A 24430-nucleotide genomic window follows, 5' to 3' on the forward strand; every position below is an offset into this window, starting at 1 on the left:
GCCACGCCCTAACATGGAAGCCACGAGACTGAGGCTGTAGGTTGAGGTTGGCCATGAAGCCTGTAACGCTCCCAGGAATCGGGGTGAAATGCAGACACATGTTTGAGAAGAAAATCTATCTACTTGAAAGATGAAATGGGAATGGTGGATTGAGTCAGAGAGACAATATGCAGTAACTCAGGTGAGGAATAAGGAAAACCTGAACTAAGAAAACATCAATGGAAATTAAAAAGTTGGAAAAACAAATTTATAGTAGCAGCCATCAGTAGTTCACACATAAAGATTTTTTTCCCCTTGCCATGTCGGGGAGCAGAAGTGCACAGAGAACTTATTCTCCTAAGACTCTTACTTGCTGTTGCTATTACTGTTACTGCAAAGTCTGATGGATGAAAGGATGAGAACAGCGACCTCCACATACTGGAGCTGGGAACATTGTAACTTCCACTCATCACTTAGGGTGTAAGTCAAGTCACTTCATCGCATTCCAGCCACCACGCATCCCAGTCGGTTCTTCTTAAAAGGATGTGAACTTGCAGGAAGTGAGTCTACTTTGTGGGACCACTCCCCAGCAGGCACTTTTCCCGAGGAATGTGCAGTAGGGTCTAGGTCTATTACATTTCACCCTTTTCATATAGGTGCACAAAACCAATGTTAATTAACGAATTAACACAATGAAGGAGCCTAACACCATTCCTGAACAGAGCTATTACAAAGATATTGAGTAGTTGTAGACATTCTTTGAACATACGTTCTATCACATGGATGAGCACTAAATTTCCTCATGTGGAAAAGATGAAAACCAAAGACAGTGACGACAGTAACATCTTAAAGATATATGATCTGTAAAAAATTTTTCTAAGCCCTGTATTTATTTGATCTTACTTGATCCTCATAATCAATATCTTAACAGATAAGGAAACCGAGGCTCAGAGATTTTAACAGATCGCCAACTAATAGAAAAGAAGAGACTACAGCCTAGGTGACCCTGATGTTCAAGTCAACCTTCAGATGTTCCTGGAAGCAGGAGTTCTGTTTAGAATTACATACTTAGGGTTTTTCCAAAGTATGACTGGGGGTCAGGGCTGGTAAAAAGTGGAGTATTAAACATCTCTATAGTTATAGGAAAAATCCCTTTCTCTGTATATAATTATTATACTACTTCCTGAATAATATGCCTTATATTTTCAGTGAAAGCAACCAAAAGCATTTTGTGGTTTATGATTCATGCTAGATTTCTCTGGATGCTCAAAATGGATTGCTAAAAAAAAAAAAAAAATTAGGTCTTGTCAATTGTACTGATATATCAGTGGTTATTTCTGTACACAAAAGTGTTCTCAATTTTATGACGCTATCTGGAAGAAGTTCAACAACACATTGTTAATACTCTATTGCTACAAAATAATTTTAAAGCTCCATGGGAATTTAGATTTGCACAAGTTATTAGGATGTGACCTTTCCCTTAGATTTCTTATTTTAGGATCAACTTAACATGGTATTTCCCCAGTGGGAACTGTTGTACTTCCTTCGCAGATAAGAAAAATAGCAATCACAAATTATAGTGAGTAAACTTAGGGAAACATATATTTCTGTGATGCAGATGAAACTGAAGTCATAAAAGGTGGCCACACGACTTATTCCTTGGGTTTGAAAGGAAAGCCAACTGGCTTGCTAACAAAAGAACACAAGTCATACCATTTTGGTATTTCCCTGAAATTTATGCCTAATTGTTTCTTGTCCCAGCTACCAAGTCTTATGACTTTTAAAGATTATTAAAGATGCTTACGTCACTAAATTTCCTATGTCCTGTCTACTGAGAGTATAAAAGGTTAAAAATATCAAACTTTTAATAATTTAAATGATTTCAGATCACAAGATCTGGACTGAAGGACAAGGAGTTCGTAAGTGTAAAGAAAGAAAAGTCAAAACAACAACTAGAATAATACAGAGAGATCACAGATGCTTCACTTCATGGTCCATGGAATAGCGATGGCTCCAGTGGTGAAGCTCTTCCCATGTTAAGCTGATCCTATATGGCAGAATTTATGCACGGTATTGGGAGTAGCCAACGAATCAAGCAAGCTACAGCCAGGACAGCACAGCTCATTACTGGCATTTCTAAAATGGCAAACAAAATCCTGGAAGGAGAGATTAGGAAGACGTGTACATTTTTCCTAACTGGTCTAACTAGGTGCCAAAAATCAGTAATTTTACACACTGTTAGTTCATGAAAACACTAAAATTATGAGATTATAAAAAGATCAAAAACTTTTTTTCTCTTACAAGAATGAAAGCACAGTTATAAATGAAAATCAAGTCATCGCCAAAAGTAATTTTTTGTATTCTCTCCTATCAGACCTTTGTACGGTAAGTTTTATTAAAATTACTACTTGAGGTCAAAATTGCTTTATTGAAATTATTACTCACGAGTCTCAAATAGTCAAACCCCTCACCTTACCATGAATTCTTCAGTTTAATAAACTGTGAACATTACAGAAGTTTTTCTTTCAGGCTTAATTTTTTGCAGTTAATCCTCTACATTTCATAGCAGTGACTCACATTTTTTAGGTAAAGATAGTACTCATTGTGATCAATTTATATGTTTTTCCAGAAGATGTTACAGAGTTTAGACACAGTTAGGTTTTAAAATACTGTTTTTGAATGAAAAGATAACTTAGAAATCATTTATCATAATTTCCTAATTTCACAGACATCGAGGGTCAGGGATAGTGTATTTTCTTTCTCAAATTCTATATAAACATACAAAAATGTGTGTATATTTATTAAGAACAGGAAAGCAACTTGTAGAAATTAGTTTCAATAACGATGTTGATTATAGATAACCTTTTTCTTTAAATGATCTTTATTGTTGTTCTTATGTAGCTTATTTGATAGTAAAATGTATAGTACACTGGATTGTAGTTAAAAAGCTGTAACCTCTATTTCACATCATTAACTGTTACACTTAACCCCCAAATGAGAGTTTAGAATAAACAGGGAAGACTGCTACTGCTACTGCTAAGTCGCTTCAGTCGTGTCCGACTCTGTGCAACCCCATAGACGGCAGCCCACCGGGCTCCCCGTCCCTGGGATTCTCCAGGCAAGAACACTGGAGTGGGTTGCCATTTCCTTCTCCAATGCATGAAAGTGAAAGACAATCACCAATAATCTTTTTCTATTCATTGTAATACATTTTAAACATATAATTTTGTATCTTAAAATTTTCTCTTATCATTATATCTTTATCCTAAAATTACTATTCCCTTCAAATATTCATTGGAAAAGACCCTGATGCTGGGAGGGATTGGGGGCAGGAGGAGAAGGGGACGACAGAGGATGAGATGGCTGGATGGCATCACTGACTCGGACGTGAGTCTCAGTGAACTCCGGGAGTTGGTGATGGACAGGGAGGCCTGGCGTGCTGTGATTCATGGGGTCGCAAAGAGTTGGACACGACCGAGCCACTGATCTGATCTGATCTGATCAAATATTCAAACTACCAATTTAAAATATTTGATTGAAATAAATCCTTTAAAAAGCATTTGTATCTGTCTGTCTGGAAGTGCTACTTAGTTAAACCTGCATTTTCAAAAGCCATCATTCCTTTATAACAACCAGCAACATGCAGACTTAAAGGCCATGGGGACCTCCAGCACAGGCTTTACATCTGATTTAAATCTGGCATAGCTCCAGGAAATAATCTGCAACTTCATTGCAACCAAGTTGGTTTTTCCTAACCCAGAACAAAACCAACACCTCCTGACACAACCCTGAAACTACCCCAAAGCCCATATTATTCTAATATCTAAACAACCAGTGAAACTCTTCACTCTCCAACCTCATTCTGCTGTCATACACACACACACACACACGCACACACACGCACACACACCCAGAGCTAAACAATAATAGATTCAAATGAACAGAAATCATTTAAACACATGCTCTGGAAATATGCTTTTGTTCAGTTTGTTGCTAATATATTCTCAGAGCAATGTGAAATGTCATAAAAACGAATAATGCAGGAGTAAATACAGTTGCTCAAAGCCTTAAACATAGAACTCCTCTTAAAGCAATTAATCTGAAGAAAATGACTTTTTTGAAAAGTGAAGTATGTGCATGAAGATATTCACTGTATGTAACTGAGTAAGAATCAACAGTAACTGTGTAACAATTAGAAAATTAGAAGCCACCTAAAAACTGGCTTACTAAATTCTGTGATATCACTAAGATGAACTACCGTGTTGTCATTATGACATCTGAAAGCCAGGTAAAAAGGGAGAAAGATACGTAATCTAACAGGGAAAGAAGCAGAAATACGACATAAACCATAACTGTTAGTGATTTAAAAACATACATAGGTCAGCTAGAACTGCAACAAACTAAGCAGAAGTTAGAATAGTAGTTTCTTAGTTTAGTATAGTGTGATTACCGGTGGTCTTTTTCTTGTAAAAGATATTTCACAGCTTTTCAGTAACAAAAACATCTTGAAAGAATTTAATGTGACATGAGACAAACCCAATGGCCCAAATTCAAGAGCCAGAGTCATTTTATCTGTCCTAGTTCCTAATCTTATTGCTATTCGTACCACCTCCCCACCTGGAAGGTTTCAGAACCCTATCTCTGTTCCAGTCCTGCAGCTCTGAGTGCATACCTAGCAGCATAGCTGAGCAGAAAGTGTATTTACAGAGGGCAGGCCTGAACCCTGCATGTGAGCACATACAGAAAACGATAAAGATCGTGGGGTCCTATTAGTAATTTACAGGACTGCGATTTGCTCTGGCCGGTACACCTCTAATTGAATTCCTCAGCCATAAAATCACTGGGACCAAACGAGTTCAGATATCTTTTATCTAAACCCTTTTTTCTCCCTTACCATCAGTTAACATAATTCTTATGGGGCTTTTCTTCTTTTTATAGATTCATTTGTCTTAGTTATAAATTAACCCAAAAGCAACTCTCCTGACTACCCAGCGCTCCTGTTTCCTGTGTGCCGGGCTCCTTTCTACTTGCACCACTTAGGATACGGGGCCATTTAAACTTCTGGTTGGTAAGTGATGTCCAGGAAACCATCTCTAGATTTTTAAAAAAGATTCCTCAGAAGGAGAAACACCCCCAGTCAGAGATTCTGCTCAAAGCTGGGCACTCTAGAAAGAAGGGGAATGGAACTGCTAAAGACTTCTACTTATTTTTTCACTTTTTAAAGTGCTGGTAAAACATACACTTACATAAAAAATGTACCATTTTAACCATTTAAAAATGTACAGTTCTGTGGCATTAAGTGCATTCACACTGCTCTGCATCCATCACTACCATCCAAAACTTTTTCATCTTCCCAGACTGAAACTGAGTTCCCTTTAAACACTAAACTCCCATTCCCATTCCTCCCAGCTCCTGGTCACCAGCCTACTTGCCATCTCTATGAATCTGACTATTCTAGATGACACTTCGGTTTCTTCTTGTTTCTCTTAAAGTTTCTGAACTAGTGCAGTTTACCAAATTGGTTGAACACACAAGAGAGCTGATGACAAAAAAACCTTCAGGCAAGAACTAATACTTAGTATTTTTGTTTTTCAAGCCTAAATGCTCATTTTCAGAAGCCAGAGTACATGTCTGCCCCTTACTTGGTCTTTCAGGAGTTCAGTCTTTTGATTTTAAAGTGGCTTTGGGTTTTTGTTTTTTTTGTTTTGTTTTGTTTTCAAACTGATTTTCAAAGCAAACAATGCAGCTATCGACTTCCTTTAAGAATCAAAGTTCCCTTATTATTCCTTGTATTCACAGAACTCCCAGAAATTTTACCTGAAAACAGCATGAGCTTCTCTTCTCTTCACCATTCAAATATAAGGCTCCTAATTCTACAGGCTTGTTCACATGCTGTCTTGCATCAAGAAGAACGGTGGACCAAGAGATCATTAATGAGATGTAGACTTAGTCTGAACACTGAAGTCACACCCTGACCATCGCCAGCTAAAATTTTCGCTAAGAGGTGGTTTCTGAGGACGCAGCGCCTTGTGGGTGTTCTCCCCCACTCACAGGTGTTCTAGGGGCTGGAAGCAACTGGTTGGAGAACTACCTGAGGAGGAAGCCTGTGGAACTGAAGAACTATGTGGGGAGGAAGGCTGTGGAGCCTAAGGAAGCGCTGTGCACACACAGGATTAAGAAAGAGCTCAAGGTGTAATCCTTGATGAGAAGAGTGTTCTAAAGTTGGCCAACAAACAGAAACTCCCTCTGAAAACCAGTGAGAATCTAATAAGAATGGTTACTGAGGGACTCCAATGTAACTTCGAAAGAACGTCTTATCTTGAAATAATTTCAGGTTGACAGAAAGGTTGCAAAGATACAGTTCCCATGTCACTTGTGCTGGGCTTCCTACTGTGAACATTTTACAACGGCAGCCCAACAAGGAAAACTAATAAACGAACTGGCACGAGAATGTAAACAGGTTTATTCGGATTTCACCAGTTTTTCCATTCAGGCCCTTTCTCAGTTCCAGGGCCCAGTCCAGGATCCCACATTGTGCTCTGTAGCTGCTTCTCCTTATTTCCTCAGTTTCTCACTCTTTTTTCTTCTTCTTTTTTTTAAGAGGTATACTTGACATACAGTGAAGTGCACACACTGAACGATCAGTACCTCAATCCTTCCTTGTCTTTCATGCCCTGGACACTGTTGAAGAACGCTGGTGAGGTACTTCGTGGGATGTCTATTTAGATTTGCCCAACATTTTCTCAGATTCAACTACTGTTATGAATTTTGGGGAAGAATTCTGAGGACCTGATGGGCCCTTTTCAATATGTCTTATTACTGTGGATATAAACCTGTTGACCTGGATTACTTGGTTAAAGTGGGCTCTGCCAGGATTCTCCCCCATAAAGTAACTACTTTTCTTTTTGTAATTAATAAATATTTGGAGGGAGACACTTTGAGGTTCTGTGTCCATATTCTGCTCCTCCTGACACTCATCTTCTGAGTACTGGTCAGTGGCCCTGCCGGGAGCAGTCACTGCTGCTGGGGTTCTCTGAAGGCAATTTTCCATCTCCCTCATCCCTTTCACGTTTACTAATTTAAATTCTTCTGTACAGAAAAGTACTTCTCCTTCCATTTACTTATTCATTCAGTCATTCATTTATTTTGTTTTGTGCCTTACTCATTCAGTCGTGTCTGACTCTTTGCAACCCCACAGACTGTAGCCCGCCAGGCTTCTCTGTCCATGGGATTCTCCTGGCAAGAATACTGGAGTGGGTTGCCATTTCCTCCTCCAGGGGAATCTTCCCAATCCAGGGATCAAACTTGTGTGTCCTGCATTAGCAGGTGGATTCTTCACCATCTCAGCCACCAGAGAAGCCCTTTATATCAGTATAGAATCGTGTGTGTGTGGATATGTATATACATAGACACACATACATACATGATTGTATATAGATGGGGGTTGTAATCCAAAGCTGTAGTTTTTAAAAATTTTATTGTTCAAATTATTCCAGCCTTGGTCACAGGGAGTTGGAATTATTTGAATAATAAAATAAATAACTGTAGCACTGGATTTTATTTTTTTTATTTATTATTTTTTTTAAAACCTTCCTGTAGCCATTTGAAGCACTGGATTTTAATACCCCATATAGAATATATATACCTGGGCACTGGATAAATTAAGCTACTTTCTCCTCTGTAACCTGGCATCATGGCTGCAAGACTTACAGGGAATCAGGCAAGATATTTTTATTTTTCTCTCAATTTAACTACTAACACAGGAATCTAATATAATGTACTTGAGACTTATTTTCTAAGGATCTGAGTTATTTTCTCAACTTCTAGGTCACTTTCCTATCTTTGTTTTGTCTTAGACAAGTAAGTTACTGTGGCCTCTGTTCACTGACTGGTAGATTATACAGTAGAAAGTATTCTCATAGTCAAAATAAAAGCTCTCTAAGAAATTTTGCAATAAAATACTATGAAGCATTCACAGTTTTTTTTTTAAAGATTCTTTTAAAAACAAATTTAGTACAATAAATTCTGAGTTTACCTACTGTTCAGGAATGACACTTGTTTATGGAAACGTCCCTCTTGTATGTCTCTGGCTTAGAGTTGTACGTTGTGGCTTCTTTCAAACCTGAACAACTGAAAAGAAAGAAGATTTTTAATATACACACATATTCAAAATTCTTAGACAAACTCATCTGTCAAAATGGATAAGCAGAAGTACATGTATTTCCTCTGTTGGATTTCATCTTGAATGTTTGCTTTCCCTGAGCTTAAAACACTTTGTGTTCTCTAGAAGCAAACAACAGACTGACTCATAAATCATGGAGAATCTTCCTGAAAAGACAAGTCTGTCACTGATCATGAGTCAAGGTCCTTTGTCTCACCCATCTTTTATGCAGAATTAATAATCGCACCTATGTTGCCATGCAGACTTAAGAAAAACTAGATCTTAAAAGGATTACTAACCTCAAAAGATAGGTGATTGATAAAAGTTATACACAGCAAAGATGACATTTATGAAAATACAAGCTTGTTCTAGAGGGCACATGCCTGCTAACCTAAAGTAAAAGTGTCACAACCATTTAGAGACAAGAGATGTCACACATTTCATGTGGAGCCTTTAAAAAAAATTTTTTTTAGACTTTTTATTTTATTTGTGAGTTTAGCCAATTAGTAATGTTGTGACAGTTTCAGGTGGACACCAAAGGGATTCAGCCTTATACATACATGTATCCATTCTCCCCCAAACTCCCTTCCCAGTCAGTCAGATTTATAAAGGAAGACGCAGAGAGAAGATTATTGAGTAATCATGCCAAAGGTCTAAGAATGTGTATCCTTGGCTCTTACAAAGGACTCAGGGATCCGAGAATAGCCATGTGTCCATAAAGACAAAACAGCACCCAGTGCCAAAGCCTTATCATCAGGGCCTTCAAAGTCCCAACAGCCAGACCCAACATTCTGCCCAGTCTAACCTCCTCCAAATTCTCATTTCTCTTTTCTTTTTTTTAAATTCTGCACCCTTCCATCTGGAATTTGCAGAAACTAATCTATTACTAATTTGTGAATGGCACAAACGTGTTGTCATTGCTGTTTAGTTGCTCAGTCATGTCTCTTTGCGGCCCCATAGACTGCAGAACGCCAGTCCTCCCTGGCCCTCACCATCTCCCAAGTCTGCCCAAGTTCATGTTCGTTGCATTGGTGATGCCTTCCAGTCATCTCATCCTCAGATGCCCTCTTCTCCTTCTGCCCTCAATCTTTCCCAGGGGAGGGAATAGCAAACCACCCCAGTATACTTGCTGTGAGAACCTCATGAACTGTATAAAAGGCATAAACATAGTGGATCGTGAATATAAAATGTTTTCCCATTTTGCTATTTCTGCATTAAAAGAATATAAACTGCAGCCAGTGTAGTTTGTTTGATTATTTGTTTGTTTCCCCAGCATTGGTTAGTACTTCTGTTTGGAAATTGAAAACCTCCTAATGTGAACTCAGTATCAACGGTTAAGGTAACTATTTTGTGTTCAGCATGGGGCACAGACAGAGCTAACTTGCCTGTTTTAGACCAGCATGCTTTTTGCTTTCTGACTGTTGATCTGTATTGTAACAATGTAGTCTGCATGTGAAACACTCTCTCATCTGTTAGTAAAAAATGAAAGGAGTCCCCACATCAAAACTGTTCATAACATATAATACACATAATACGTGAGAAACAGCTTATCTACAATGGATTACCACTTAGAAAAATTTGAATAAAATCTCTATCTGAAAAAGTAAAGAATGTTTACTCCAGGCTAAGATTAAATCATATTAGCTTTTCTTGACACTCAACCTGAAATAAATATGAATTCATTAAAAAAAAATTAATAGGAAGAAAGTTAAGCTCTCTGGAAACTGCTACATATTCCTACCTTGTGGCCCTAAGAGTTGGACCAGACAGAAAACTGGGCCAGTTTCTGTGACTTTCAGAAAGTCTAACTTTTTCTCAAGCCCCTTCCCTTTGGTAAACTCAGTAATCCACTCTCTTGTATCCATTTAGAAGTGCACTGTGCCATAGAAGGTATAGTTTCCAGACATAAAATGTAATAATCGGGCAGAAACAAGATCTGTTCTGGGAGCCGTATATACCAAGGGGTATAGTCCTTTCATGTTCCCCGTCTGATCAGTTAAATGCAGACGGTGTAGAGTCATTCATTCATAAATCTCTCTCCTTATCGATGTAAGCCAGAGAACGAGGCTGCAAACAGAGCAGACGAGCCCCTCCCACTTCAACAGAACCCACACTAGACAGGGTCTGTTCACGTCTACGCATCCACCTTTCTGTTATCTGAGACAGGCTTTCTATCAGAATCTAAGTAGACGATAATTCAACTTACTCTACTCTGTCTGAAATGGTAAAAGTTGACTTAAGAAACAGGAAAATAATTAAAAAGGGAAACAACTGAAAACTTATCAAAGAATTACTTCCCCAAGAAGCTCTGGGCCTTGATAACTTTATAGATAATTTTTTTCAAGTGTTCAAGGCAGAAATGTTTTTTGCTACAAACATTGTTTCTGAGTAGAAAGAAAAAGAGTGACCAAATTAATTTTCAACACCTAACAAGAACAAAAATACCAACTTCACTTATTAATATTGACGCTAATGTACAAATAAAATGCTAATGAACAAATGCCAATAGAACAGTAAAAGAATAAAATACCATAATAAAGTTGTATTTATCTCAGAAAGACAAAGAAGATTTAATATTGGAAAACCTATTAGAATAATGTGTTCCAGTACTGGGTCAAACTTTAAAAGAAACCACATGACTATCTCAAAAACCACCAGAAAAATACCCAGTAAAATTCAACATTCATTCTTGAAAATATTTTCTTAGAGATCTAAGAAACTTTAAAAACAAGAATATTAATCTCAAAGTTACAGCCAACATCATCTTATTTGTGAAAGATTACAGCAGCATCTCCCCAAATATGCATTCTATGGATAACTAGATTCCTCAAGATTTTCCAGTGGAAAAGCTTCCACCAGAAATGAATCTGCACATATTGTTCCTATTTGGAGATTAATAAAGTACATTAACATCGCATATGTTCTGTAAGCTCCACGATCAGGAAAAAACCCAACAGTATCAACAATAACAATCTGCTTAGCTATTTAGCTCACTAGTTTTCAAATGTATTTGAACATTTTTCTCACTTTCCATTATTTCACTCAACCCACTTCAGTGTGGCTTTGGCACCCACCTTTCTACTGAAACTCAAGCAAAAGTGACAAGGGGGCTCCTTCTTAATAAATCCATTAGGCTTTTCTTGGTTTTCATTCTATTTGCACAATGGTGTGCTGTTAAGTGAAAGTCGCTAAGTCATGTCTGACTCTTTGCAACCCCATGGACTATATAGCCTGCCAGGCTCCTCTGTCCATGGCATTCTCCAGGCCAGAATACTGGAGCAGTTGCCGTTCCCTTCTCCAGGGGATCCTCTCAACCCAGGGATTGAACCTGGGTCTCCTGCACTGCAGGCAGATTCTTTACTGAGTCACCAGACATTCAAGGAGGCTCAACTCAAAACCACAGGAGACCCTTCTCACCTCCCTTTCCTTTGACTTTTTCATGTCCTATGCTTTCCAAAGCATCTCCTTCAGCAAAAGTCCTCCTAACTCAACATGTCCTCCGCCCCCAGCCCAGTAATGTCACAATCTCTCCTTCCTCTCTGTCCCAGCTCTTTAGAACTGTGGCAACTTAAATCTCCTCCAACTTTTCACGTCCAGCCCCTTTCTACTCATTCTCCAATACCTGACAAAAATGCAGGAACTGACCTAGTAAAATCAACTATTCTAAGGGACAGGGGAAAGAAAAGAAAAAGAAAGAAAGTGAAGTTGCTCAGTCGTGTCCGACTCTCTGGGGCCCCATGGACTGCAGCCCACCAGGCTCCTCTGTCAATGGGATTTCCCAGGCAAGAATACTGGAGTGGGTTGCCATTTCCTTCTCCAAGGTGCTCTCAAATGAAAAGTCTCTTTGGTGCACTGAGGGAAGGCGAAAGTGTATGAATGCTTCCAAATGACTAATTTCTATCCCATTGAGTTAAATACCTGGTCTACCACTGACCTCCCTGCCCCCAAATTGGTGACTGATTCCATGAAAATCCAGAGTCAAGATGAGCCAATCATACCCTTCCCTAGATTTTTATAACATTCCCATTCAAAACTGGCTATTAAATTGATGTCTATAGCCTGAGGTGACAAAATAAAGTGACTTTATTTGAATGAAGAGGAATTTAAGAGAAAGGGAAAAATGGAAATAAAGAATCTCCTAAGAACGGTCGGTTTTCAGTGACAGTGGAGTTACTGAATATAAAGATTTGGTGATCTACTTTACTTTGTCACAAGTAATTATAAGTACTTTCAAGTTGCTTCCTGCTAACACATAAACCAATTGGCAGGGAACCAGAACAACTGAAAAGCTTGGACCTAATCCTTGGGTACATCTGAATACGGTTCCACTTCTGTGGATGGAATTGTTAGGTATGGAACGGTGCTGGGTCGTGTGGGGTGTAGTTATCTCATTCTCCGGCAAGTTAAATACTGGGAAATTAGACTCTTGTTAGTGTGTGCAAGTCAAGGTGTCTGGGTTCAGGCTGCCTGAGTTCAGATCTTAGTTGTATCACCTGGCAGGTTATTTTTACCTCCTTGTGTTTGTTTCGTCTGCAAAATACAGATAATAGTGTATACCTTTAACAGGTTGCTGGACGACTAAAATGAGACAATGCATGTAATATGCCTAAAATAGAGCCTGATAAAGAATCAGGGCTCAGTAAGTATTAACTATTACTATCAATTGCTGGGTTATTTTTCTGATGCCTGAGATAGTTAAGGAAGAGTCCTTTAGAAGGATGAGTAAATGACAGTTTAGCTGAGGATATAAACTGTGGACTGAAGTGGAGACTGAACTGGAAGGAAGCAGTATCTAAACATGAAATCCTATGGTTACATTTATAAACCCATCTTTAAGTTATCCCAGTGAACAAAACGATTACTCCAAAAAGTCATGATACCTATTCAGGATTAGGAAGGAGAATGAAACTGTAGATTTGAAATGAAAAGCAATAGGGACTTCCTGGTGGTCCACTGGCTAAGACTCTGTGTTCTCAATGCAGGGGGCCTGAGTTTGATCCCTGGTCAGGGAACTAGGTCCCTGATGCTGCAACAAGAGCTTTCACGCCCCAACAAACATCAGAGATCCTGCAAGCCACAACTAAGACCGCCACAGTCAAACAAATAAAGAAAACTAAATATTAAGAAAAAAAAAGACTTCCAAACTTAAAAGCAACAATTATTTGTTGAGCATCTGACATTTGTTAGCAGTGTTCTAGGCACTGGGGATAAACAATGAACAAAACAGAGAAATATTCCAGCTCTTGTGTAACAGTGTAAATCAAGATGTAATAAAAAAATTAGATGGTGCTAAAGGATCCCATGATATATCTGATACATGTACCATGTGGAAAAATGAGGAACTCAACTTGTTCAAGACAATTAGCTATTTCAGTAAGCTACAGTGGTTTACTAGGAATTATGACTTAAGATCTGTTGATCCCCTTCTCCAAATCTGAGGATTAGTGATTCACTCATTTTTTAAAAAATCAATCAAAATCCATTTCTAAGTGATAATCAATTTTATTTCAAATATGAAGGAGCAATATAAGCATGCTGCTTATGTTACATTCAGAGTAAAAAATCCTGAATGTACTCATGGTGACTATAGTTGTTAACACTGTATTATATAATCAAAATTTGCTAAGAGCATAGAACTTACATGCTTTCTCCAAAAAAGAAAAAAAATGAATAAATAAAGGAGAGAGAGGTATTTGTGAGGTGATGGATGTTAATTAACAAATGGAGGGAAACCTTTCACAATACATAAGTATTTCAAATCACCAGAATGTACATTTTAAATTTATGTCAATTTATGTCAGTTATGTCAATTATACCACAATAAAGGAAAAAAAAAATACCTATGTCCTTATTTGATTAGTAGATTAAAAATACATTGCTTTTCCATACTGTATTTAAGAGACTGGACCAAAAACAGAGATACTAGAAACTGGGAAACGAGAAAAGGAAGAGGGCCATCAGATGAGAGAGCAGAAAAAGAAGGAGAAAAAGGGACAGAATATGGAAAACACCAGAATGTTAAAAAAAGGGGGGGGGGTGGGGAGTAAGAACAGAGTTAGAGTAAGAATGGTGCAGTGGTAAAGAACCCACCTGCCAACGCAGGAGGCGTGGGTTTGAGCCCTGAGTCAGGAAGAGCCCCTGGAGGAGGAATGCCGACCCACTGCAGTATTCTTACCTGGGAAATCTCCTGGACAGAGGAGCCTGTCGGCCTACTGTCCACGGGGTCACAAAAACGGTCGGACACAACTGAGCAACTAAGCAATAACAAAAAAAAAAGAGCAGGCATTGAGGGGCAGGGGGAGGCAGGAGAGGCCCAGAAAGCAGAGCCAGAGGAAATGGCTTTTCCCATTTCAGCTCAGCTGCTCTCTGTGGACACAGACTTAGAAAGGACCAGCACTGGTATCTTAAATATTGTGTGGAAATTAAGAAGCCTCCACAATTACTGAGCCAAAAAGTGTTCACACTGGTAATTACAAAAGGACGTTGTTGCCTTCAGGCAGGAGATGGCAGGAGACGTGGGTTCGATCCCTGGGTTGGGAAGATTCCCAGGAGGAGGAAATGGCAATCCACTCCAGTATTCTTGCTTGGGAAATCCCATGGACAGAGGAGCCTGGCGGGCTAAAGTCCGTGGGGCCTCAAACAGTCAGACAGGACTGAGCTCTGAGCATGCATGCATCACTCCTACAGAAGTCTAATTCTCCGGATCCTCCCAAGTACAATCAATCTATGATTATTTGAGCTGCTCAAATGTTGACAGTAAGAGTTTGAGACTTGTCATAACTAAGTGAAATAAGCTGAATAATAAAAGTTATTTCAGCTTTCACCCACACCAAAATGGAATCCCAAAGGCATTCCCCACATGGGTAGCCGTGCCTGGTCTTGTCTGGCCTTTGCGTTACATCACAGGAGTGGGGACTAACGATTTATGTAACTTACTTCTGCAGAAATCTGCGTTGCCCGTACAAGTGTCACATGGAAGAGGAACTCCACGAATAGTAAAATTGGAAATAAATGACAGCTGAGAAGGCATTCGAGAACAGTACTTTCTTTAAAAAGAACTGTGGAACTCACTGCGCAGGTATGTTTAAAAATCAAATTTGCAGGCAAATTTAGGGAAATATAATTACAAGCGATGATGAGAATGGCAGTAGACACTGCTGTTCCGATATGGTCAAATAAGAAAGAGAAACGTAATCTGCAAAAATGCTGCACTCACTAGCTGTATACCTGAAACTTACACCATACTGTCAATCCACTACTCTTCAACTTAAAGAAAGAGAAGAACTCTGTTCTTCTAAGTTACTGTTACAGAACAGGGAATCACCTTAACATTGCAAGGGACTTTATAAGGTTCATGATTCATTTCTCCTATCAAATAAGGCCTCTTAACAGACAGCCATTCAGATTCTGCCTAAGTATCTCTACTGACAAAAGCACACACTTGGCACTCACACGACAGCCTTCCCCACCTCTGGACAACTGCAGTTGTGGGATTTTTTCCTTTACACTGAACTTACGTATGCCCCCCTTTAATTTTTAGCAATCCTTTGACAATCTATGACCTAGGAGCTCCACAGGGAAAGGAGCAACCTGCCTTGCCCACTGTTCATCGAGAGCCAGCGTGACGCATGGCACAGGGTAAAGTGCCATAAAAATGAGCCATAAAACTGCTGACACGGCTGACTGCCCGGCAAGACCCAGTCCCTAAGTCCAGTCCATCTGTCCTTTAGGGCAGTGGAGTTCTAAGTCGGGATGAAGGCATTTTTCTTTTTCATCTGTTGTGGATACTTTTACAAAATGCAAAAAAGCATGTGCCTGAATGTCATGACAATATAGACCTTTTTCCCCCCATTCATGATGTTTTTCATTTATTTTTTAAATTTGACATGTAGTTGATTCACAATGTTGTGTTAGTTTCCGGGGTACAACAAAGTGATTAATTATATATACACATATATTCTTTTTCAGATTCTTTTCCACCATAGGTCACTACAAGATACTGACTACGGTTCCCTGTGCTATATGGTAGGTTCTTGTTGATGATTTATTTTATATATAGTAGTGCCTCCATGCTCAGTCGCTCAGTCAAGTCCGACCCTTTCTGACCCCATGGACTGTAGCCCACCGGGCTCCTCTGTTCATGGGATTTTTACAGGCAAGAATCCTGGAGTGAGTTGCCAGTTCCTACTGCAAAATACACAGTAAATGTATCTACTAGTCTCAAAGTCCTAATTTATCTCCCCCTTCCCTTTTGGTAAGTGTAAGCTTGTTTTCTACTATAAACGTCTGTAAATGCTTATCCTCATATCTGAGCTTACCTTTTACCAAGTCGGAAACCAACAATGAGCAGAGCAGCATCAGAGCAGGGGCCGTCTCCAGAAGCTGCTTCACAACGGCCCTCTCCTTTTGTCTCTTTCTGTTCTGACAGGCCCTCCTCTGTCCAGATTTTGCGATAGCCTCCTAGCTGCTTGCCCTGCACACTACTGCCAAATAAACCTTCTGATTAAATCATCTCACTCTTCCCCCCAAGACCTGGAATCCCAACCTTCCTTACAAGATAAAGCCCACACTCCTTTGCCTACACCCCAGAACCTTTCTCATCCTATCTGAAATCTACACCCAAACCCATTTCTCACTCCTCGCACAGACACACGACCCACTTCCGCCAGGATGATCTCTGCAGAATGACCTCCCAAGCCTGTGCTTATTCACTAGTCCAGGCTTCGTTTTCTTGCCCTGGAAATTCTTTCCCCTTCCTCTTATGCCATCTCAAGCCCTGAACTTTTTTGCTTCTGCGTAAAATTCACATACATAAAATTAACTACTCTAAAGTGTGCAGTTCAATAATATTTAGGACATTCTTAAAGTCGTGTAACTGTCACCTCTATCAAGTTCTAAAACAGCTTAATCTCCTCAAAAGGAAATCTTGCACCATCAAGCAGTCACTCCCCTGGCCCCCGCTGCCTCCAAGCCCTGGCAACAAATAATTTGCTATCTATCTCTATGAATCTGCCTAGTCTGAGTATTTCATATTAATGAAATTGTATTTTGATTCCTTTTTCTTTTCTGGTATATTTAAAAGTCATTTTCCATTTTTCCAAAATTAATTTTTATTGGAGTACAGTTGCTTTACAATGTTGTGCTCATTTCTACTTCACAGCAGAGTGAATCAGCCACATGTCTACATATAAGCCCTCTTTTGGATTTTTCTTAAGGTTATCCTGTCAAGTCCTCAATTTTTCACATATAATCCAATACCCATCTGCTCTACAGGCTTTTCATGGGTTTGCCCTCCACTCCACGCTGGTCTTGCCATCTCTGAATCAGGCTTTTCACAGGTTTGCCCTCCACTCCACGCTGGTCTTGCCATCTCTGAATCAGGCTTTTCACGGGTTTGCCCTCCACTCCACGCTGGTCTTGCCATCTCTGAATTTTTGCAGCACCTGTTTTCTGCTTTCTCTAGTCCTTCCCCACACACCGATTCGAACTTTTGGTTAACTGCGTCAGTGTTGCCCCTTTTCAATTCACGTAGCTTATAAACTCTTAGTTCTAGGAGCTTTGCTGTCTCCCTTTGTGCCTAGAGCCCACTGAACCTGTACGTAACTCACTGTGTCCGGCTGTGCGTGAATGAGGCACAAGTGAAGGACGCTCAAGTCTGGATCATCAGTGAGACCCGGCTCCAGGCCCAGGTCAGCTCTTATCCTTCCTTCTGTCGTGGCCTCCTGCCTGCCCTGTGCTTCTCCCTCAGTGTCACAGGTATAGGTATGGGACACCTCTTTGCCCTGGTAGGAGATGAACAGGTGTGGCTGCAGGAGAATGATGGCAGGTTGCCCAGGGGTGGAGAGGGTGTAAGTTCCTTGCACTGATCTCTTGCTAAGAGACTCCTACCTTCATTCTTCAGGCACACATGAAGCCCTAAGGAGAAAAGTGGGCGTGCAGAGATATCACAGGGCCACACTAAAAAAAAAAAAAAAAGTTCGCCTGTTTGCTTTGCTTTTATATGTAAATCAGTTCCTTTGCCTGGTATTTTGATTTGAAGTAGCTCATAAACGTGTATCTACCTTGTAAAAGGAGATTAACTGTTAAACAATTATGGTGATAATACTTGTGATTCACATATGAAATAGCTGAGCATATAATTATTTTATACATTATAAACAAATGAATAGGCCGAGACTATGTAGTGTTTTATCTAACAATTGACAGAACGTTTGAAAGGGAACTGGTTTTATTTTCTGCATGAGTAATAAATCTAAGTAACATTCTGGATCATACATCTGTAGGAACTTTTCTCCCTACTGTAGTATTAAACTGAATTTGCTACAGTTGCCACTGGAAGTCTCCAAACAAGAAAGTAAAACGGCGCCCTGGCCCTCAGGCCATTTAAAACCTGTTCTTCTGACCAGGACAAGAAAAAGATCCAACATAGAATGCTAAAGTCTATAATTAACATTTTTTTTTTCTTTTATATCCCATTTTGCTCACTTTAGCAGAGCAAAATGGAAATTTCTTCTGGCATTAATTTCATATCACTCTGTGTAACCAAAAATGTTAAAATAGAAATAAACATTTTTAGAGAGTAATTTAGGGAATTCCCTAAACATCAGTAAAGAATCCGCCTGCAATGCAGGAGACCTGGGTTGGATCTCTGGGTTGGGAAGATCCCTTACAGAAGGGAATGGCGACCCACTCCAATATTCTTGCTGAGAAAATCACATGGACAGAGGAGCCAGGCGGGCTACAATCCATGAGGTCACAGAGAGCCAGACATGACTGAGTGACTTTCACTTCACACTAAAGATGTGGAGAAGAGTAGCACCGAGAAACCCACAATGAAACAGCACAAAGCAGTCCTCAAAATCAAGCCAAGTTTGAAAGCATTTATAAAGTGACGACGTGCTCAGTCCCCTGTGCTGTGCGCTGTGGATCAGGGAAGGTGAGCAGGGCACATACACGTGAGAAGAATAAAAAGATCCTCACCACTCATTTCTACTCTCTAGGAATTCATAATTTTGCTTGGTACAGAACTTGCACATAAAACTTTTAAGACCTGACTGCAAACAATCAGCAAACACAATGAGTAATATAGAATCTGGAACGTGTTAAATTGCATTTCAGAGTAAATCTCTTCCAATTATGTTTCAGCTAAAAGTAAAGTTAGTCTGCATTTTCTGAGTGTAATAGCTAGTGGCCAGGGTGAATTATTTCACAAGTACGTTGTGTGACAAAGGAAATCCATCTGACACTTAAAACTTAACGTGTGGGGCAAAAACAAAATATCTGTGTGTATGTGCTGTGCTTTGTCAGGACCAGAGATGGTTCTAGCAGGTATGCACACATGGTCAAGTGCACATGAATCATGTGAATGGCCTAAAGACACATCACACCACTGGGCTGTGTTCCGTCACTTAATCATTTTCTTAACTTTAACTGAGTTCGGTTATTTGCCTGCCTGGTGCTAGGTTCTGATTCCCTTCCCCAATCTGAAAAGCGCCTGGGCCACCACCTACAAAGCCATGTCACCAGGTGGGCAGACTTTGCTTCCTGTATAAGGAAACCTAGTGCTGGAAAGCGAGAGGTCATCTGACAAATGTCCACGGATTTGTGAATAAATTATGGTGGAATTTGTAAAGTTTGAAGGCTTTGGTTACATCTGCATTGAGATGCACTCTAATATTCCATGTCTATATAAGAAAATATTAATTCTACTTAACTTCATATAACTTCCTTCAAAATCTATTTTCCTTACCATTTTTCCCCCCCAAAGTTTCATGTTGTTTAGGATTTATCTCTAACTGGTCAGTAAGACATTTTCTGAGAATTTAAAAACAGAACTGAAATGGTAATCAGACAACTGGGTCTTGAGTACAGAAGTTGAAACAGCAGTAATACTTACATTGACCAAAGGACAGTCATTTGAAGTAAGATCTGGGTCTCCTTTTACTCAAACATTATATTCTAAATATTTAAAAATTCTAAATATGCTTTTAAAAGGTAAGTTGCTAACTTTATTTCCCAGGAGAAAAAAGTATTGTTGTTGTTTTTTAAATTTTAATGGGATAGTCTCAGTGAAATTTGTTTCACGTTTTTGTTAGGTGTAATTCATTTTTCTGATAAACAAGGTTATGAACTAAATTCACTTGGATAGCTAACCACTTAACTATATCCATTTTGAAATTACTATGAAATACATACTCCTTCTGCAAAGTGAATCAGCATTCTATTATTTGTATTTTCAAGAAAAGTTAACAGCTTATTAACAAAAGACACATCCTTACATCCTTTGCTAGTAAACTCTGTTGGTAAGAGAGAAATGAAATAATACAATAATTATATTATTCATAATGTCTGATACATACTACGTATGTACAACCTAAAATAATATAAGAGATTTAGGAAAAATATTCAAGGACACAGGTGTTCCCCTCCTTCACATCTAACTCATAGACAGCCACCCAGTTCCAGGCTGGCCTGGCAACGCTGCCTGGTCACAAGGCAGGGGTTAGACTATTGCCTGCTCTTAGTCATCATGTCTCCCACTAACACCCTCGTTAAATCTAGATAACAATACTCATGAATGTCAGGAGGGATATCCTTGTCTGTTTTGTTCACTGCTTTAAACTCCTTCTCTAAAACAGCTGTTGGCACAAAGTAGGAGCTCAATAGATTTTTGTTGGATAAATAAATCTTCACTAAAAAGGAGCTTCTCCTCTGTAGATTTGTTCTTGGGAGTGGGAGGGTCATCTCCAGGTTTGTGTTACCCACTGAGGTTTGGCTTGGGCTGTATTAAGGATTAAATCATCAGAAATAGTGGCGGGGGAGGGGAAAGAAGAGAGAAATAGCTAATATCCCTGATATAAAGTTTCTAAAATAACGTTTAAAACTTTGTTTTCATTTAGATAAAGGCTATTCTAAAGGCATCAGTCTGATATAAAATTCTCAAAGGAAGTTCCAGAGAAAGTGACAAGAAAAATATAACCTGTAATCTGGGTCGAAGGCAAAACTATTTAATTTTCCCTTTGGGATTTTCTAGAGCAATGCAACAGAGAAAAGGAAGAAGTATTCAATTCAAAGGACATTGCTGTGTGTGTGTATCTGGATGGTATACACATACACATATATATTGCTGTGTGTGTCTGTCTTTTTCTGTGCTCACTCTGAGGTCTGACAAGATTTTGGGAAACCTCTACTCATCACAAATTATATCAAGGTCTCATAATAACCATTTGTAGTAGAAGTTTACCCTCTTGTGCTTCTGCATCAGCTATTTATGGTTACAAGTTCAGAATTCTATCAGAGTTAGAAGACAAACTATCCCGAGGTTATTTAATTTTAGGGGAAAAAAAACCCGTAATAGATATACATAGGTTTTAGAAAAAGACTTAAAAGGGGATAGCTGGAAAGTAAAATAACTCTGGAAACTATTGTTTAAAATAGCTGTTGTTTGGTGGATGCTAAAGATCAGATAGAGCACAGGCCCAAAGAAATCAACAAAAGCAAACTGTATGTATGACTGAGAAAAACTAAGAGGCTGATACAAAGATGGAGTATTTTTTCCCCCCAGAGAGTAGTCCAGCAGAGGACAGAGAAGCCCAGTATGTGAGAGAAGACTAAGTGTGAAATAAAACTGGGTATAACAGAAAAGAATTCATGTCCTCTCTCACATTATCTTGAATGGCTTAAAAGCAATAAAACAGCTAGAGGGTTCTCAATGTTTAATTTACTCTTTGCTTGATCTTTACTGATCAGGGGCACAGACATACTAAAAAATAAAAGCAATAAATGTAGGCTTTTAAGTAGAGAAGTAATTTTATACTAATGGCTAAACTTTGGAAAAGAGAGAAAAACATAAAAACAAACAAAAAGCCTTCTGTATCTATTTTAAAATATAAAATACGTTTTTTTCGTAACTTTTTTATTGTCCCTTCATATGCACGTTTATATAAGGTTTCAATCAATGGTGCACATACATTCTTTATGTTACTTTTTAAAAAATATTTTTCAAGTTTGCTCTAGTTTTCCAATTTGTCACTGACAATTACATAACATTCCACCTACTAATTACATCATAATTTACTTAAGCATTCCGCTGCTGTTGAATAGTTATTTCCAAATATTGGTTCCTATAGCAATGCTTGTATGAAAGTCTTCGTGTGTGTGGCTTGTCCTATATCCTCCACCTCTTTGGAAAAAATCTCCAAAGTAGGGGTACAGCAGCAGATTGTGCAATATTTTGCCCAACTGCCTTTTTAGCAGGCGGAACTAAGTGATAATGACAACAGCTATACATAAAATAACCAGTTTCTTTAATTCCTGAATCATAAAATTTTAGGATTAAAAAAAAAATCTATCATCAACAATCATTAGGACTGGTACATTTTCCAAGATTATGAAACTGGAATTGAAGTTTACAAATCCTTTTCTTGTAAGTCTGTTTAATGTGGGTCCTCCAGGGCCAGACCATCCTCAGATACTGTATAAAATCCAGTCTCTGAACTTACAGACTGGGGATTCTTGGCAACCATGCTTAAAGGTAAGGGGAAATCAGCGATTCTCCGACGAAGCAGATAGCCGGCTAGCCTCTACAGACTCGAGCTTATCCAAAACAAGACTGAGTCTCTCTAATAAAATGTCAAACCAACAGAGCCAACTGACAGGACGGTCTCAAGAGCTTCTATCACTACCTACAGAGTTAATACATCAAGAGACTTAACTATAGGCAAGAGGGAGAACAATCCGGACTGCCTGCGCTGCACACTGGGCTCCAGGCTCTCAGATGGGACACGGGGCTCAGCAGCAGTGAGAGGTTCTCACACACTACACGAGAGAATCCCCTGCAGGGCTTGTTGAAAGACAGATTATCAGGCCTTATCCCTAGAGTTTCTGATTCAGTAGGTCTGGGGTGGGGCCTGAGAATTTACATTTCCACCAAGTTCCCAGACACTGCTGCTGCTCCAAGGACCACTCTTTATTATAGACTATTTCTTGATTCTTTTAAAAACATGTATTAAGTACCTAGAGAGTACTGTTCTATGTGCTGGAGACAGAAAGATGAGTAAAACCAGTCAGTCCTGCTTCAAGAAATTAATAATCTATGTTTTTGTAGACATTGTACTGCTCTCGTGCTGAAAGTCAACAAACTGGGACCTTGTTGAAAACCAAGTTTAAAAGTATATTGCTTTTAAATAAAACTAGGGTATTTCTAATTAGTTCCAAATGCTTTAGGAAAACATGTAGTAATCCTACATTGGCAAAGGCCTGGGTGTTTTCTTCACTCTTCTGAATTTTCTGAACATATGCAAATAATTTGCTACAGTATCTTCTTCATTTATTTTATATATATATATATATATATATATATATACACCATTCATGTTTGTTCTCTTTCATAACTTCATCCACCACATAAAAAAGAGAAAGATTTTATATAAGTACTTGTCCATACACAATCAAAACCTTGTTTACAAAATCCAGGTAATTACCAACTGACAGAAAAAAACAACAGTAAGTACGGTAGGACTTAGGGATTCTCTGATTTAGATTTAGACTTCAGCAACACTGTGGAAAAGTGAATGACACAACCATGCAATATGCTTACTTATACCCATGACGGTGGCCTGTACTTAACTGTTAAACACTGCCTATCAGCTGATTCACAGAATTAATGAACTTGCTTTTCAGGTGGCTACTAAGCTTCTATTTCCATCAGATACACATTGATTTCCTGTAAGTATTTTTGGCAAAAAACATAAAAGGAAAAATAAAGTATGTATAAAATGTTATGACCTGAGGATCTGCCAAAGTCTTAAGCATTATTTATACATCCTTGGCATATTTTTTTATGATGTGATTGAGAGATTCCTCTCATTTCAATCTGTTAGAAAGCTACTTTATAAGTTTGGAAGAACTAACTCAAGAAGGGACTAGATAATTCGTCTAATGTCACAGAGAGAGGAAGACATGGTCAGAAGTAATAGTCATATATCTAATTATACTAGCCAACTACCAACTCCTACAGCCTTAAATTTGATAAGTTTCTTAAACTGACGTTTAGGAATGACGATTTGTTTTTTCTGAAGGAAAAAATGGTTCAAGGAAGAATTACAACACATGTTGATTTTGGTTTTTAGGCCAGGCCGTGCAGCTTGTGGGATTTTAGTTCCCCATCCAGGGACTGAACCCAGCCTCTGGCAATGAGAACGCAGAGTCCTAACCACTGAACCGCCAGGGAATTCCCCTGTGTTGATTTTTAAGAGAAAAAAATATGCCTGTGTGGGAGAATATATCCTT

The 24430-nt window shown here is 38.9% G+C and overlaps 1 protein-coding gene across 4 annotated transcripts in view; it reads right to left on the reverse strand.

Moving 5' to 3' along the window:
* The window catches only part of PPARG (peroxisome proliferator activated receptor gamma), a 123749-nt gene that overhangs the window by 93278 nt on the left and 6041 nt on the right, over positions 1–24430 (reverse strand). For 2 of the 4 annotated variants that reach the window (XM_070359416.1, XM_005902846.2), the window contains exon 2: positions 8019–8109. The gene's annotated coding sequence lies outside the window, so the exon portion shown is untranslated. Of the gene's footprint in view, positions 1–8014; positions 8110–24430 lie in introns of all 4 variants that reach the window. The other 2 variants (XM_070359415.1, XM_070359414.1) reach the window with 1 other exon arrangement.

This window comes from Bos mutus, chromosome 22 (genome assembly GCF_027580195.1).
Source record: "Bos mutus isolate GX-2022 chromosome 22, NWIPB_WYAK_1.1, whole genome shotgun sequence".
Classification (NCBI taxonomy): Eukaryota; Metazoa; Chordata; class Mammalia; order Artiodactyla; family Bovidae; genus Bos; species Bos mutus.